Source organism: Lissotriton helveticus, chromosome 10 (assembly GCF_964261635.1).
Source record: "Lissotriton helveticus chromosome 10, aLisHel1.1, whole genome shotgun sequence".
Classification (NCBI taxonomy): domain Eukaryota; kingdom Metazoa; phylum Chordata; class Amphibia; order Caudata; family Salamandridae; genus Lissotriton; species Lissotriton helveticus.
In genome coordinates, this window is record NC_136071.1 from 712,131,564 (window position 1) to 712,149,228 (window position 17,665).

Genomic DNA, 17,665 nt, shown 5'->3' on the forward strand with positions numbered 1-17,665 from the left:
GGGGAATCCATTGTCTACAATAAGAAGTAAGGCCGATAAAGGCACGTACCTCCTTCTGGGTTCTGGGCTGGGGAAGACTCGCTATTAACTGGATACGGTCTGGTGTCAACTGCCTACCCCTCTTGGACAGCAAGTGTCCTAAGTATACCACTTGCTGGACACAGAATTGAAGCTTCGAAGGTGACACCTTGTGCCCCATCTCGGCTAGAAAATACAAAACTGTAAGTGATGCTCGCTCGCAGTCACGTTCAGAACGGGCTGTGATCAGTAGATCATCGACATACTGGAGTAGGGCAGTGTCAGTTGGCATGTGAATGTTGTCTAGTTGTCTCTTGAGTGCTTGACTGTAAATACTAGGGCTTTCTGTGAAACCTTGAGGAGCGCGTGTGAACATATAGCTCCTTCCATTTAAACAAAATCCGAAAAGAAACTGGCTGTCTGGATGAATTGGAACACTGAAAAATGCATTCTTGAGGTCTATGACAGTGAAAAACGTGGCTTCGGAATCAATAGCTGTTAACAGGGAAGAAATGTCTGGGACAACTGGATACTGAGGAATAATACATTTATTAAGCTCTCGTAGGTCGATCACTAATCGATATACCGGAGGTGCATTTGGATCAGTACGTTTCATGACTGGAATGATCGGAGAATTGCATACATTGGAGTCAGTTTCTACAACTACTCCTTGAGCCATGAGCTCGTCAATAATTTTGGATAAGGCTGCTACAGCCTCAGGTGGCAATCTGTACTGTCTGATTCGGGGTAACACTACACCTGGTTTGAGAGTCACACGATGGGGTGTGATTTGCATGTAACCTACATCAGTTGGACCTTGCGCCCATAAATGCTGCGGAACTTTAGACAATCTTGAATCAAAATCTCGTAATACATAGTGACCCTTGAAGTCACGTAGGAACAGACGTATTCCCTCTGGGGAACAGCAAATAACTGCACCTAATTCTTTCAGTGTCTTAATGCCTAATAGATTTTCTGGACATGACTTAGTAAGTAACAGATCAGTAGTACGGGACAATGGACCTACTTCTAGAGTGACTGGCTTTGAAATCTCATTAACTATTGGTTTTCCTGAAAATCCAAGGGAAACATTTCTTGAGCCTGAGAGCGGAGCCCCTGGAACTTCGGCATGACTAATTGTGGTCCTACTTGCCCCTGTATCAATCAAAAACTTTCTGTCTTTCCCTAATACTTGACTGTGAACATAGGGACCTTCTTGATCTACAGGTATCTCGATGAGAGGCAAGCCTACCTCCCTCTCTAGGCTGTTTCATGAATATGGCTGGTACTCTGGATACTCTGTCTGAGCATACTGGTACATCTGCGATGTAACGTGCTGTGTTGCAGCAATAGGCTGCGGTGCTGTAACTGTCTGTTGTGCATTCTGTGACTGAGGAATCTGTGAAACTTGTTCTTGTCTAGGCGGACGTGGTCTTTCTTTAGTCTTACCAGTAGCTATATTATGTTTCAGAACTGCACACTCGTTTATAAAATGACCTGGCTGTTTACAATAATTGCAGTTCCCTTTAACGGGAGCGGCAGGATGACTGGCTTGATTCGGACCCCTCTTCTGACTGTCTTGAGGAATAGATTGTGCAACTAGCACTTTCATTTTCGTGTCTTTCATACGTTTTCTTTCGTGTTCTTGCTCTTCCCTGATTCTATTTTGGTGATACTGGAGCATCTGGAGCATTTGGGACGGGGTGTTTGCTTGCCAGGTGCTTTCGACTTTCAGAACTCGATTTTTAATTTGTGGACTTGAATTCTCGACTAATTTAGTAACGAAAAGGTGAGGGTATGACTCACTACTTGTCTTGAGACCACTGTTAATACTGAAACATTTCTCAAATCTAGAATAAAAATCACTAATATCTTCATCTTGTTTCTGTTTACAGGCTGAGATTGCATCCCAGTCTTCTTTTCTCGTTGTCAATAATCTAGGTAAAACTTGAATCAATAATTCTGGTAATTCTTTACATTTATCTCCAAGACCGGTACCTGGTACTCGTGCCTTGTCTTCAGCTTCTAGAGCTGCCCAATCTATCTTTTTCTCTCCCACCTCCCATTCTTTTTCCTTTAACTTTTCATACACCCCTGCGGGCAACAGGACTTTTAACATTTTAACGATATCTGGGTAAGTGTATTCTCCCATACGGAGCATGTCTTTTAATTCTCTATGGAACCCTGCTGGATCTTTGTCATGACAGGGAATTAATTTCTTCATTTCAAGAAGTTCCATCTTTGAAATCGGAGTGTATACAAACACTCGTTGCATTTCGCCACCCGCCCCTTGGACTGGGTGGACTTCTCGTAACGGATTCTGTCTGTCTATGTAGAATGATTTGCTTTCTGGGGGTGAAACATGAACAAAATGCGGATTCAGAAACGTTCTATACTTGTGACGCTGTTCTAGAATGACACTAACTAAATCGGTACCTAGACCTCTCCATCTATACTGGAGTAACTCGTTCAGGATATCGTGCAACGGACCTGGATCAGAGTGCTGACCCTCATACAAAGTAATGAGGTACTGGATCATATACATACCCACCAGTCGTTGCTCGGCTGGGGGCAGTTTCAGAAACATTTGTGCCACTATTTCGTCTGGAAAAGTGGTAGAATCAGTAATCCATCGGACTGCTGATCGGGCTAGTTCTTGTTCATGCATGGTACTTAATTCACTGTAACCGATTCGTGATTTCAGAATGTGATCGGTAGCTTGAAATACTTGTTCTAGAGAACCTTGTTCTGGTGCTGGATGATGGAAAGTAGACTTGCGTTCTAGACGTAAATGGCGATCTGGAAATCTAGATTTTCCTACATACGCTATTCTGGCGGGATTCTCGTCCTCTTCCTCTTCAGGTTCAGAGGTACTTTCTTTCTCGCTTACTTGTGCTGCTTTACGCTGTTCGTGTAACCTTATTATTTCTTTACGAATTTTCTTGTACATACTCTCCATGGCACCAATAGTCTTGTGCTTACCCTCGGCTATATTATCACTCCACCTTGTCAGGATTCTCATTTCGGCAGAATCTTTAGACGGGTAATCTTGTTCTCTTATTAGACAATTGATCAGGAACTTTAATATCATGAGCTGGATCTCGGCTTTCCTTTGAGACATAATCTCGCCAATACTTTCTGGATCATCCCCTGTACGGATGAAACGATATATTCTGTCTAGATCTTCTTTCATATTCGGTAAGGTGACTAGATACTCGGTCACTCTCCTTACACGTAAGGAATATAAAACCATATTATATTCGCCTGGAACTGGATCATAGACACATTCGTTAAGGGTTTGCCTGATTTCTGTAACAGACTGATGTTTAGGCGTGCGCTGTAACGCTTGAGCATGTAATTCGAGTAATGTTAAACGCTTGTGTGGCGGCAGGGTTTGAGGAAGACCTCCTCCTACGGCCCCTAGACTAGAATCGTCGACTGACATTCTTCGTCCTGGCAGGGTCGGTAATTGTAACGTGGGCTGGACTTGTATGGCGGCCTGGACCGGGGGTACCGTAACAGGTACTCCGGTGTCTGGAGGAGCATGAACTACCTGGTTTACAGGGACTGGCGGAGCGCGAACAGGATTTGCATATTCGGGGACTGTGTCGTCCAGATAGGACGAAATAAAAATATCAGCTGCGGTCGGTTTGTGACGTAGCTTGGTCGGAACTAATGGTGGCGGGAAATTACTAGATGCCTCTGGGGTCGCTTTTGGCAAGCCCTCGGCAAGAAGAGGATACATACCCTTAATGAGGGCATGCCTCTGTCTGTCTGACTGTTCGGCTTTGACTTGTTCACCTGTCTCGATTAATTCTCTTTCTTGGGCTCGTTCCTGGGATTCTCTACTTAACTCTGACTTTCTGACTTCTTTCTCGGTCCTTCTATGGGCTTCCTTACGCCATAACTCGATGGCATCTTTCTGTGACTGTCTGGCTTTCTTTTTCCATAATGCTTCTTCTACTCGCATGATACATTCGGCATCCCATGTACCCGATACGGGCCATCTATACTTTTCGTCTAACTGTTTGGTATACTCTACCCATAAATCTAGATACAATATGGCGCTTATGCCATGTTTCTGATACATAAAATGACCTGGACTGTCCCTGGGCGGGACAGGAACTGCTTCCTCTAATAAACCCTTTCTAGTTTTTAACTGACGTAACTTGGAAAAGAGCGGCATTGTAAACTTGAATCGGAACACAATACAATACACGAAAAACAATAACAATTGGGAAAACAATTCAGGCATACCACGACATTGGAAATACATTGAACAACATTATAAATGACAGGTCGAACAGAATATTACCTGGAATACTGAGAACAGAAACAGAACAGAATTTCTCGAGAACGGAACAGACTAGAGTTACTGGATGCACTGCTATAACAGTACGGAACATACCGGTCCCATAAAGGGACGCATCAAGACCCGTATCCACCTAGGTGAACACTTCGTTTGTGAGTCTGGGCACCACCAACCCACGGACCAGGAGTCAATTTAGATTGGTCCTGTCTAGATACTACCCCAGCAATGGTACTCACCGGGCAGCAAGAACGGAAAGGCCTCGGACTGGACTGGACGACGGACGACGAACTTCGGACTTCAGTTACGGGTGGGCCTCCGGATACCTCGGACCTTGGACTCTTGGCTTGGGCTCTGGTCGGGACTCGCCGCGTTCCTCCACCGTCTCGTTCGGATGCTGGACCGCCTCCTCCGTCTCCTCCGTGGGCCTGAGGGATACTTGAGGCAGAAATATCTGCACGTGGCCGGTATGGTTCCGTCACGGCTGCAGAGGGTCAGGGGGTCGGCGTGGCTTCACCGACGCGTGGGGAAAGGGCAAGTCCCTATTCGGGCGCCATTATGTGGTATATAAATAAATAATACCGGATCTATTTTTGAATGTATGAATAAATAACAGATAGCTCAATAAAATAAGAGTCAAGATTCGAGGTAGTAGGAGTTTCTGCAGGTTTATTACAGCATAAGGACAGGATCGGGACAACCTGCATAGGATGACCCAGCAGCTGCTGGGGCTGGATCTGGGATGAGCGCGCTAACTTTTAATAACAATACATCAACTTATATACATAGCGCAAACACATAGCATTACATTGCAGTAGGCGTAACAGTGGGTGGAGCAGAAGGCGTGACGCGTAGCAGTCGCGAGAGATAACAGTAAAAGTAGGTGTAACTGGGAGTATACATGGACATGTGATGCAAACGTAACAGAATATGTCATGAATGGGCGGAATCATTGGAGGGGGCTACCTAAGGAGCCGGGACCTCTAACCTAATGGTGCGCGTAAACTGGCAATGACGTGTTACTAGGAGAAGCTGGGGGCTACGAACTCTGTGCTAGGAGCAGAGACTTGAGTCTGGAGGGTCGGAGCGACATGTACCTAAACCCTATCTGGTATCTGATGTTTAGGGAACATGTTGATATAAACTAGAAGTCATGAGGGGAAAAGCTAACTTGATTCTAAGACTGGACCATGCATTATTCTACATGTAGTGCGTGATGAAGAATATTAAATGACCATTAATACAGTATTTCTCTAACGTGGAGCCGAATAGGCTAGACAATGACGGAAACTATTGATGCAGTTCAGTAGTTTAGGAATGCAGAGAAGAAGGACTGAACTGATAGCTGGAATCATAACATACTCTTGGCAGACTCAGAGGCAGAGCCAAGCTGCACCGGGCACTGCGAGGCAGGAAGTAAGTGAGAGGTCGAGGATACAGGTGGGGGCTGTATCGCTCCTCAGCGAGGCTTTCAGGAGACAGGAGCTGAATCTGTGGTCCGGGCCCTTTTGAGGCCTGGAAACGGGGACTTTATAATGAAATAACGTGCACACTGAGAAACGTGGCAATATAACTTTACATAGGCCTGATATTCGTAGTATTCACGAGGACTGGAAACTGACATACCAGAGGTGGACACAACTGTAATTGCGTCATTAATCAGACATGGGGAATAACATATGCATATTGGTCATGCACTCATAACCTATGATGGATGAGACGTAGGGACACAGAACATGGCAAAATTTACTTTTCCACAACCCGAACACATGGAGCGTTGGCTGAGAACTATCCTCCCGGACGGTACCCTCTCACAGCACTCTGTTGTGGAACGTGCCCATCGAGTGCCGTCCCGTCCTCCCCCTGAAGGCTCCAACACGAGGTCATTGCTGATCCGTGTGCTAAACTATCGTGATCGAGACGCTATCCTCCGTGAAGTAAGGAAACTCACCGAAGTCAGAGTTGAGAACGCGAAAATCATGTTCTTCCCAGATTACACGATACAAGTACAACGACAGCGGCACTCGTTCCTGGGAGTGAAGCAGCGCCTCCGCCATTTAGCTCTCAAATATTCCTTGCTGGTCCCTGCTCGCCTACGGGTTGTGGCTCAAGACAAGACGCAATTTTTCAATGCCCCTGAGGAAGTTGAGGCCTGGCTCGACTCGGGTGTTGATACTGACCCTGGCGGAATGCCCTCGAGGATGCGTCATGACAGAGGTGCCCGCCGACGCAGGAGACCATCGGTGACGGCCTCGACAGACACGGACACAGAAGTGGGCCCTACCCCGGAACATCAGCAGACTGAACGACAGGAGGCTCTCCGCATGGTCGTGGAAATCAGCGGATCGCTTCCAGATGACCCTGCCCTGGGAGCCAGCCCCGAACGTCAGCCGAGTGACGATGAGTATTTATACGGACTGTCAGACTCTCAGGTGTCGGGAGATCCTCCCGACGTTACACCGCAAACTGCTGATTTGCTCCACTGAAAAACATTTCCCTCTGGATGACCACCACGGAAAGAGTGATATAATTTCTCCAGAGGCCGACCCACACGATACTGGTAATGCAGATGTCCCTCTGGGGAAGGTGCCCTTGCTGGTGCTGCCTCCTGGACACCTATGCGAGGCTCACAGGCGCCACTGAAACTCCCAGTCAGCCCCGAACAGTGACACATCCTGGATACACATGGCGAGGAGGGCATGCCCCCCCAGAGGTGAGTGCCTGTGTGTGTCCTGTCGACTCCCACTGACATTTTCCAGATGCCCGACCCATTTGAACTTCCTCCAACATGTGTAGCAGACTTCTACTGTTTATGGGCATTGAAACACTACCTGCCTGTGTGGGGGAGTCTACACCCTCACCCTGTTTGCATGCATCCTTAGTACACTTGCTACTGCAACCTCAGTACCCCCCCCCTGAAGGCACGAACTGTTAGTGCTCCCTAGAGCGTTTGGACGTTGACATGTTCGACTGTTGTCCTTTTGGTATGCAGTTTAAGTTTTTCATGTTTCTAAAATTGGTGCTATTTCCCTTTACTATTGCTGTGTGTGGGCGGGGCGGCGGGGCGGTGCGGGTGCTGTGGGAGCCATGGCGTGACACGTTGATCTCTTGTGCGGTTGGGTGGGGTGGTGGGGTTGGGTGGTGGGGGCGGGGAGGGAGAGAATGTCAATGTCAATGTGATGTCTCCTGTTAAATCTTGCACCTGGAACGTGCGTGGCATGCACACCCCCTCGCGACGTTACCAGGTATTTTCATATCTAAAGCGACATCAGGTGCAGATAGCTCTACTGCAGGAGACGCACTTGACGGAACATGAGACACGCACCTTGCGGCGCAGGTGAAGGGGACAGCTACACGCCACAGATTACTCAGCCTATGCACGTGGGACTTTGGTATGGGTTCGACCGGGGGTCCCCTTTGCTCTTACTCATAGCACGCTGGACCCTGAAGGCAGATATGTAATATTACAGGGTAGACTGGACGGTCAACAGATCATCATAGCCTCTGTGTACGCACCCAACACTGAACAGGGTCGCTTTCTGATGCAGTTATCGACAGTGCTGGCGACATGGCCGGGTGTTCCACTCTTACTCGGGGCGACTATAACTGCGTGCTGGACGTCCACCTAGACCGCTCATTCCCTCCACTAGCGAGCGCACCGGTAACTGGTACTTCGCACACATTCGCTGACTGGGCGGTTCAGTGGGATCTACACGATGCTTGGCGCATTCGTAATCCTACCGTACGAATGTACTTATACTATTCGGGTGCACACACACTACACGTCAGGCTAGACAGATATATGCTGACTAGGGATCTGCTACCCCATGTCACTGACACCAGCTATTTAGGCCGCACTCACTCCGACCACAATCCTCACACGCTTGACTTTGCCTGGGAGCGCCCACACCAACCGATTCCCACATGGAGACTGCAGCCAGACGTCCTACTGGATGCCCCATTCCGTGAAACACTCTTGTCTCACATACTTTAATATTTTGATGATAATACAGGCACTGCGTCCTCCCCGCATGTTGAGTGGGACGCATTCAAGGTAGTTGCACAGGGTTGTTGTTTGGGCACGCAGGCGGGGCAGAGGCGTCAGGTAGATGGGGAGCTGACGAGGGTAGAGTCTACCTTGTTGGAATGCGAACAGGAAGCTGCGCAGGGTGACGACACAAGACTCATAACCACGCGCGCGCAACACACCCAGCTTATGGAAAGACTCAAAAATCTGAATTATGCCGCACACTCGGCGCGGACTCACCATGCTAGCGACAAACCAGGCAAACTTTTGTCCTGGCTGATTCAACAAGACACTCAATCACTGCCGATAATGTTGATCCGTGATGCACAGGGGACAGTGGTGTACACACAGGGGGCCATACATGACGCTTTTACTACTCATTATTCAGATCTATATCGCTCCCGAATCCGGGCCACAGGGGAAGACATCGCGGAATACCTGTCAGACCTGCCGTTGCCAACGGCCACTGCGACCCAACGCGACGAGCTGGGCGTGCCCCTCTCGGAGGAAGAACTCCGAACAGTTATATTCTCCCTATCGAACGGTAAGACCTCAGGCCCAGACGGTTTACCTGCAGAGTTTTACAAGGCCTACTCAACAATCCTCATTCCCGAGCTCCTACGAATGTACCGAGCGGCGGTGACCGATGCCATGCTCCCGCCCACCCTTAGCGAGGCGAACGTGATCTCCCTTCTAAAGCCTGGTAGAAACGGGCTTAATCTGGGCTCCTATAGGCCACTGGCCCTCCTCAACACGGACTATAAGATCTTAGCGTCCGCCCTGGCTCAGAGATTAGCCCCTCTGGTCCTCACGCTGGTGCACGAGGACCAAAACGGCTTTGTGCCTACTCGCAGCACATCCTATAATATCAGGCGACTATTCCGTGTGCAGAGCCTGGCTGTGTCCCGCTGGCCACGTTCGGGTTGTGTCATACTAGATCTTGAAAAGGCGTTCGATTCGGTGGAGTGCCCCTTCCTTATACAAGTCCTGGAAAAATATGACCTCGGTGCCGAATACACCCGGATGGTAGAACTTCTTTACTCTTGCCCAGTGGCACGAGTGCGCACTGGTAGGCTCTTTTCGGATCCGATCCGAGTGCGTAGAGGTACCAGACAGGGATGCCCCCTCTCCCCTCTGCTTTTTGCGCTCCTGATGGAACCCTTAGCTGCGCAGTTGCGTGCCTCTGGAGTGGATTGGGGTATCCCCCTGGCTGACGGGTTGCATTCTGTGTCCTTGTATGCGGACGATCTGCTGACCTATGTCAGAGATCTGACCTGTTTTCCTCGCGCACTCACTGCCATCTTTAACACCTTTGGCGACGTCTCGGGGCTGCGAGTCAACTGGGCGAAGTCGGGGGTGTATTCTTTCGCTACGGACACCCCGGAGTGTGACATTTACAGTGTCAGGGGAGCGTCTGCTTTGGTACCCGACCGTCTTCAGATATCTGGGCATTCGGGTCTATCGCGATCCTGCTGATCTGTTGGATGGTAACATCACAAGGACGATCTCGTCACTCTCGGCCCAGGTGTCCTTTTGGACCTCCCAGCCGCTGAGCGTCCCCAGCCGCATTACACTAGCAAAGATGATTGCCCTACCTAGGCTGCTGTATTTCTATGCTAACTTACCTGTATACGTCCCTACTCGTATCTTCCGAGACCTAGAAGTTCTGATCAGGCGCCTGATCTGGAACAAGGGACGCCCTAGAGTGGCATTGAAAACCATGTACGCTGCAACGGACAGTGGGGGGTTGTCGGTTCCTAACCACGAGCTCTATTATCTAGCGGCACAACTCCAGTGGGTCATGTATTGGCTGGCCGGCAAGAATTTGGGTGACACTGCCACACTGGACGAGATCATGACGGCCCCACAAATCCACGCTCTATTTCACCCCCGGTCTGGGTCCCGCTGTCCTGACCAACTACACCTCACGGTGGCCAGAAAATGCTATGTCAGGTCCCTGAAACTCACAAACGCCACCAGGCCTTATGCGCCCAATCTGCCATTACTGGGGACGCCTTGGGACGGAGGGACTCTCACGGGACCTGCGTTGAGTACCTGGACGGCATCTGATCTGGAAAGCCTAGGCGATCTGTTTGAAGATGGTGCCCTCCTTCCTTTCGCGAATTTAGTGAGAGACGCAAGCCTGCCGGCTGGTCAGTTCTTGACACACGCGACACTCCTGCACATCCTGACACAGGCTTGGGGACCGCTGGCGGAATCTGTTGATTCAATATCTACATGTGATGGGGAACGGCTCCCACGTGGTACATTGGCTTGCTCAAGCACTGCACTTCCATACGCAGTTCCCATCGCAACGGCTGCGTGACAAATGGGCGGCTGATCGAGGCCGGGACTGGACAGATAAGGAATGGTCACGGATACTGGCTGGGATGTTACACGTACCTCGCAATGCCCGTTTTAGAATTATACAATACTATATTATCCATCGCGCCTATTTATTGCCTGACAAAATAAATAGATACTTTGGGCTGACCGCGTCAGCGTGCCCCAGATGCAAATTAGTCGATGCTCCATTCCTGCATGCCCTCTGGACATGCCCCTCCCTGCAAACCTACTGGCGGGTGGTGATGGATACCCTGTCAAGAGCGACAGGAGGATGTTTGCCATACACATGGGAAGCAGGCTTATTGGGTTTGTTCAAGCGGACGAAACAGACGAGGGTCCGAGAACGTTTTTGGGATCTGGGACTGATAACAGCGAAGCGCCTAATTAACAGACGATGGAAAAGCGACACCCCCCCCACAGGCGCTGCACTGACGTACGTCCTTTGACAACTGGGCACGAGCAGAAAGCACAGCTCTACACAGCGAAGAAACAGCGGGACTCCGCAAGTACCCCATAGCGCAAGACTGGGATGGCCTACGAGTGGCCTTCCATCGAGAGTGCTTGCGTAGCAGCATTGTTTAGACCCAACTGCCTGCCACTGCGTGTCCCTGTTACTACCTTCCCCCCTTTCCCCTTCTCCTGCCCGGCTTGATGTCCCCCTGCCCTCCCTGCCTCCCCCGTCTCCCCCTCCACCCCCCTCCCCCTCCCGCCCGGCTGAGCACATGCCGAACATAATATTCCAATCCCCACTGCCGCTGATGCGGAGCCCGTGCCCGCATCCGTTCGCCTAGCCTGCATGCTTCACATAGACACACACACGCAATGACTTATAGCCACCCGATTTCTGGTTCTACTACCCCCCTTTTTCAGATTGTTCCTTATGGTTAACTGTTTAGTACTAAAGATTTGAATGTCTATTGCATACCAGGCGGGCTTGTCCCACCTTGGGCTATTATCACTGCACATCCTATGTTCCAGACTGAATAACGATCTGAGAGGATGCCGAGAAGTACCACTTGCTCCACTACCACCCATGTTATTTCATGCCTGCTGTTACTATGCCGATTATTTGTGAGATTGACATGCTATTTCGCTACCTTGATTATATGCAGGCCTGTACGGCCCTACTGAATACTGTACGTGATTGACTATGGTAGCTACTGCTCTGTTGTTTATAATCAAGCATTACTGATTGTTTATCATTACTTCATTTTGTAACACTGTGATGGGATGTATGACCTGATAAAACAAAAAAATGCAATAAACATATTCAAACAAAAAAATAAGTTAATTGTTGTTGTAATACTTACAGGCACCATACCATCATGTGACATGTAACGGAGATTGACACCTGTACTCTTAGATGCAACACAATACATTCACAGAAGCAATGGTACTTATCTGATACTTTGAGGTTTGTATGTTATGCAAATCTTTGCAGGACACATTGGCAACAGCTGATTTGAGAATAAACAGGACATTGAGGTTTATTGTAACTTTGTAAAGGGTCACTTACCAGACTCCACTCCACCAGGTATGCCTGTCAAGACTTCAGGATAAAGGATCTGCAAGACCTTCCCCTCCCAGGGCATGAATGGTATTGGGGCCTGGAAGAACCACCACCTGTCCTGTTGGCCTCAATGTGATGCTTGGAGGACAGGGAATGCAGTTTCCCCCGCAGGTTGTTCCATCTCTTCCTAATTTCCTCCTTTCCGCTCAGGTTGTTAGCCACAGCATTCACTCTGTCAAATATTCTGGCCTGTACATGCCTTTTCTGTGATAGGAGTGTATTTTAGACTTGGGTTCAAAAACAATTGTGGCTCTACTTTTAGGATTTCATCCACCATGACTGACAGTTCTCCCTCATTAAAACATGGATCTTTGAGGCCTGGCATTGTGCACAAAATGAAAAATTAGTACATTATTAACCATGAAGTACTAAAACAAAGGAGATGAAGGGACCGGAGACAGAGAGAAAGAAAAGCAAAAAACCTCACTTCTTGTGCAGAGTCTCTGGAATCAAACGTGGTGGAGCTAAAATGGCAAAGGATCATGGTCTGAAATGGGATGTATTTTATAGTGTGGTAAGCAGGTGATTCCATTTGCTCAATTGACCTTAGGTGTGTTCTTCTAGCATCCATCCAATGGCCACAGTGATGATGCATGGTTGAACGCCTACTGTGATGGACTCACTCTGTCTGGGAACCGCCATTAGTAGACCCCCAGCACAACTGTGAAATTTGTATTCTGCTGAGCGGGAACCCACCGTCCTGACAGCGATGAAGGAGTATTCGCCAGCATAGGAGTCCACCACAGTGGTGTACCGGGACCGAGGGACAAAACACTCTGTTGATGCAGATGGTGAGGCAGCCTGCATGCATCTAAATATGGCAGGTGAAAGACCATCGACTCGGCAGACTACTAGGTCCCGCTGCTGTGGCGGGATGGCAGTAATATCTCCAAGATTTAAATCAGGCTCTAAGTACTGCAGGAAATAGATGTTTACCATCTCTAGGATGTCTGAGATAAAAGTGGTAATGTGTACAGTAGTTGTTGATGAATGATGCTCTGCAAAGTGTGATCTTTGGTGTAAGGATTTATTTATATCAGGTACCAGAAAGACCTAGGGTTGACTCATTGGTTTGATAGGCCTTCCAAAGCATCTCTATGTTTGGGGAGTAGGAGATATTCTAATCTAATGCATTCTTTTGCACACACTCTAGATAAATACTGAAAAACAAGGGGGCTGTTACTCCTGTAAAAACATGTCCATTTGCCACAAAGCTGGGAGAAAGGCTCTAACTTAATCAAATACCTATAGAGATCAGTTTTGAATGACTTGTAAATCTAGGATTTTTAACACAGCTTTCCAGTTCTTGTTAATGCCTATTTTACCTATATTCATGCTCTCTTTACAAAATTTATGTTTAGGAATTTGATGAATGCTGCAGTGTTCAAACTGCAGAACACACCAAAGGTACTACAAAAGAGTTGTAGTCACTAAACTCACATCACGTTTTCAGAATTATTAAACATGATAAATATTATACCAAAGCATGCCAGACACCTAATACATTTTTGTAACCTAAAGGAGGCTTGTGTCCTTACAGTAACTAGATTGGACCGCTTCAATATTGAATGTACACAAGGTATCTTGACAGCTTTTGTCTGTAATATAATGCAAAATTATGTGTTGCCCTTCGTGAAGACATGACCAAAATGCTATAATCTCGTTTTCTGAATGAAACAAAGAGAAGTGAAATAAATCACATGGGCTTTTGAATTAAGGACATTGGCTCGTTTATTGTACAAACTTTTTTGTTAAGCAATGCTATTTAGATACCTTGTGTGCAGATACCTAATACAAGCATTCCTAAAATTACATACTATAGATTAATAAGCATAATTTTCCATAGAACAATATTCAATTTACATTTCTAAAATGATCTCAATATGATATTTTGAATAGCACCAAGAGACCCTTGGGTGTTGAGCACTTTTTAAATGCTGTCAATCCATCCGCTAACCATCACAATCACAGCTACTGTTGATAAAGACACCCATTGGAATGTACAAAATCTGATCATGCAAAGTGAGCTATTTTACGTGTATATAGTCCTATTTTTTTACCACAGTTATTAGCCACACACCTTTATACGTACAGGAATGTATTGTATTTATCAACACACTTTCCATACATGACAGCATACATCAGTATGCTGTCAAGAAGTAACCCTTCAGGGTGAGAAAACAGATGTTAAATAATATAAGACTGTGCTCTTCAAACCTATCTAGTGATAGTAGCCTGATTTGAACATCATCCTTGTCAGGAAACAACCACAAACCCTTAACCATCATTTGAAGACCAAGGACCTTGTTGCAGAATTTGCATGAAAATGTTTTCCTCAGCCTGTTTTTCTCACTTTATACAAATTACGGGATGAGTAGAAATCATGTGCACTCCTGAGTTTTGCCCAAGCAAATTGCCTCAGGTCCTCCTTAGAGGTGACTGAACAAGCAAACTTCTGTAATTGTCTAGTACTGTATGCCATAAAGCAGGCAAAGACTGTTTTCCCACATTATGTATTCCCCATTGATATATTCTAAATGATTGTTCAAGTGCAAAAACTGACTCTATTATTGAACAGACTATATTTGTACAAGCAATTTACATGACAGTTAATGCAATGGTATTTGCAATAGGACTCTGATATAAAAGTCTAGTTAGCACATGTTCCTATCAACGCTGCCAAGGGTCTGAACACTTGCATTCATCAAACAACTCAAAATTAGTCTTTATCTTTTAAATTGAGTGATTAATGTGGGAGGGGGCATCCAATTTAATAAATCCAATCTGATTAAGTCAAAACACAAAGCTGAGAGAATGTCTGCCATAAACCTGTTCACTTTGGCACAAAAGGCAGTAAAACCCCAGAGATGTGCAATTTTGGTTGAAGCAGTACCAACAATATTAAGGTAGCAAACTCAACATAATGACATTTCTAACACATTTAGAAAAACACCGACAATTCTGAGGTGCAAAAGGCACCAAGATCATTAATATGAGATAAGAGGACCTTGACATATGATTTTGTAAAGTTTAAAGGCAAGAAGCACCTGGTCAAAATAAAGCACCATTGAAACACAACAGTTCATAGTTGACCGGGACTTAGGTGCCATTTCAGGCGAACTGCGATGCAGTGGGTGGAGGTTGGATACATCCTGCTCCAAGAGTTTAACTTTGGACTTAGATGCCTACTCACAGACTGCATTTTGTAGTACACTTAGTAGTACTACAATAGTACTACTATTTTTCTACATAATTTTTAGCGCAAACATATGTCTTATATTTTCAATGGGACGATCCTCACACACATAACGTTAGTACTTAGGGGCCAATTACGATGTTGTTAGGAAAGGCTCCAAACGGGATTCAGATTAAGCAAATCCAATTCAGAGCCTATGTTTCCAACCAAATTGTCCACTTTTCCGGACAACCAAGTATAATGCGTGGAAGCCGTCCGGGCTGACCGAATCTGTTCCGAACGCAATTCAGGCAGTCCAACTTGTTTGGAGCCAAATAGTGCAGCTCAATGGGGACAGTCTCCGAATAAGCAAGTATGATGACCGATTGTGACAGGTGACTGACTCGGTTTTGACAACACAAAACAGCTGTGGGAATCGGACTTTGGGGGTCCGTAGCAGACCCCACTTCACCCAGTGCCCTTTCGAAGTGGTCGCGAAGGTGTTCCCATGTGTCCCTCCTTTCCATGCAGGCACAGTGCCCGCCAGAGGATGCATGCTTTTCCCAACCCACCCCTTTTTCTAACGGAAGCCTGTGTTCCCATTGGGTACACAGGCTCCCATTGAATTCAATAGGAGTCCGACCGAATCGTATCCGGATGCATCCTGATGCATCAAAATCACTCGGTCGAACTCCCCCCAAACTGAGTTGTTAGGAAAGCATTCCGGAACCAATTCAGTGGGAATGCTTTCCTGATGACATGGTAATCGGCCCCTTAGAAGTAACCAAGGAAGGGACCAGGGTAGTGGTTGAAAATGGGGCTTTCTGGCTACAAGGTAGGTGGGGAGTATGGAAAAGTAAGGAGGGATTAAGGGAGCATTAGGGAGGGGGTTAGGGAGGGAAATACACCCTGCAAAAAAAGAGTAGGCTCATTCCTACTCACAAACTGCACTTCTAACATTACTGCAGCCAAAATGATGCAAAACAGTTGTAAAAATACCCCACCTCAAAAAAGAAGTAAGACCTGCACAACACATGTCCACACACATGTACTGCAAAACCCACCCACAGAAAATATATGAGGTAGGTACTTCTAATAAAACCCCGTAGGAAATAATGTTAAATCCCCAAAAATGTTTTGAAGTAGTTTGAAATATATGCAATACATTCAATGTTAAAAAAAACATATTTAATTTATCATATTTTAATAAACGTTTTGGAATTGCAAAATATATGTAACATTATTTTATTAATGTATCATTAAAACACTTTTTATTAATTGTATATATCACTTTTAATATCTGTTAGTACATAATGAAAAAATATTATTTCTTTAAAGCACAGAAAAATAATTGTTATCTAATTTAATATATTCAAACCAATTACATTTTAACTTAATTAATTCTGTAGAATGTTTTAATTTGTATTTTCGTCTACATTTAAAATACCTACATAAGATTAATTTACTTTAATAATGGAATACAAATATTTTTAGTAACTTCTTCAAAGCTAATACACTTTTTTACTTTCCCCTACACATTTCCAAATAGATATCTCTACAACTAGGGCTGAGATCTCCCTATGATAAAGTATAGGGAATACTTTATTAAACTAGAAAATAATTGCTAAAAATATTTGTTTGTTGAATATTATTTTGTATGTGCTTATAAAAGTTTATATAATTATTGTAAAAGTCAACCAAACAAAAAATGGTGCTGCACTAGTAAACAGTTTTTTAACTAAATGATCTATTAATTTAAATACTTTAAACTAGAGTAACATTAACAAAATATTTATTAACACAATTTTGCTTTGGATGTGTGATCAGTAACAGAACTGGTTTTAAGCCAGTTCTTGCTGAGCCAGCCTAAAGTGCAGTTATGTTTCCTCTCAGGGTATCAGAAAGCTGATTTCACCATCAAACCAGATGTTTAAAAGAAGTGAGAAATAACTTTGAATTAGATTTTCAGCATTTTCCCAAGAGGAGATTTACATCTAAATATTTTAATCAAACCTAGGCCAGTATTATGAAAAGTGTAGCTGAATCTCCATGAGGAAATTGATTTTAGCCCTTCTGCCACTTGAGGCCACACATTTCTAAATAAATAGTGTGCTGCTTTTTATTTATCAGTCACCCTGCCTTGTTGACTTACAAATTGCCATCTACAGGTGACCTATTGATGTATAGCACAGGTTTTCCTATATGAAAAGGGCACATTTC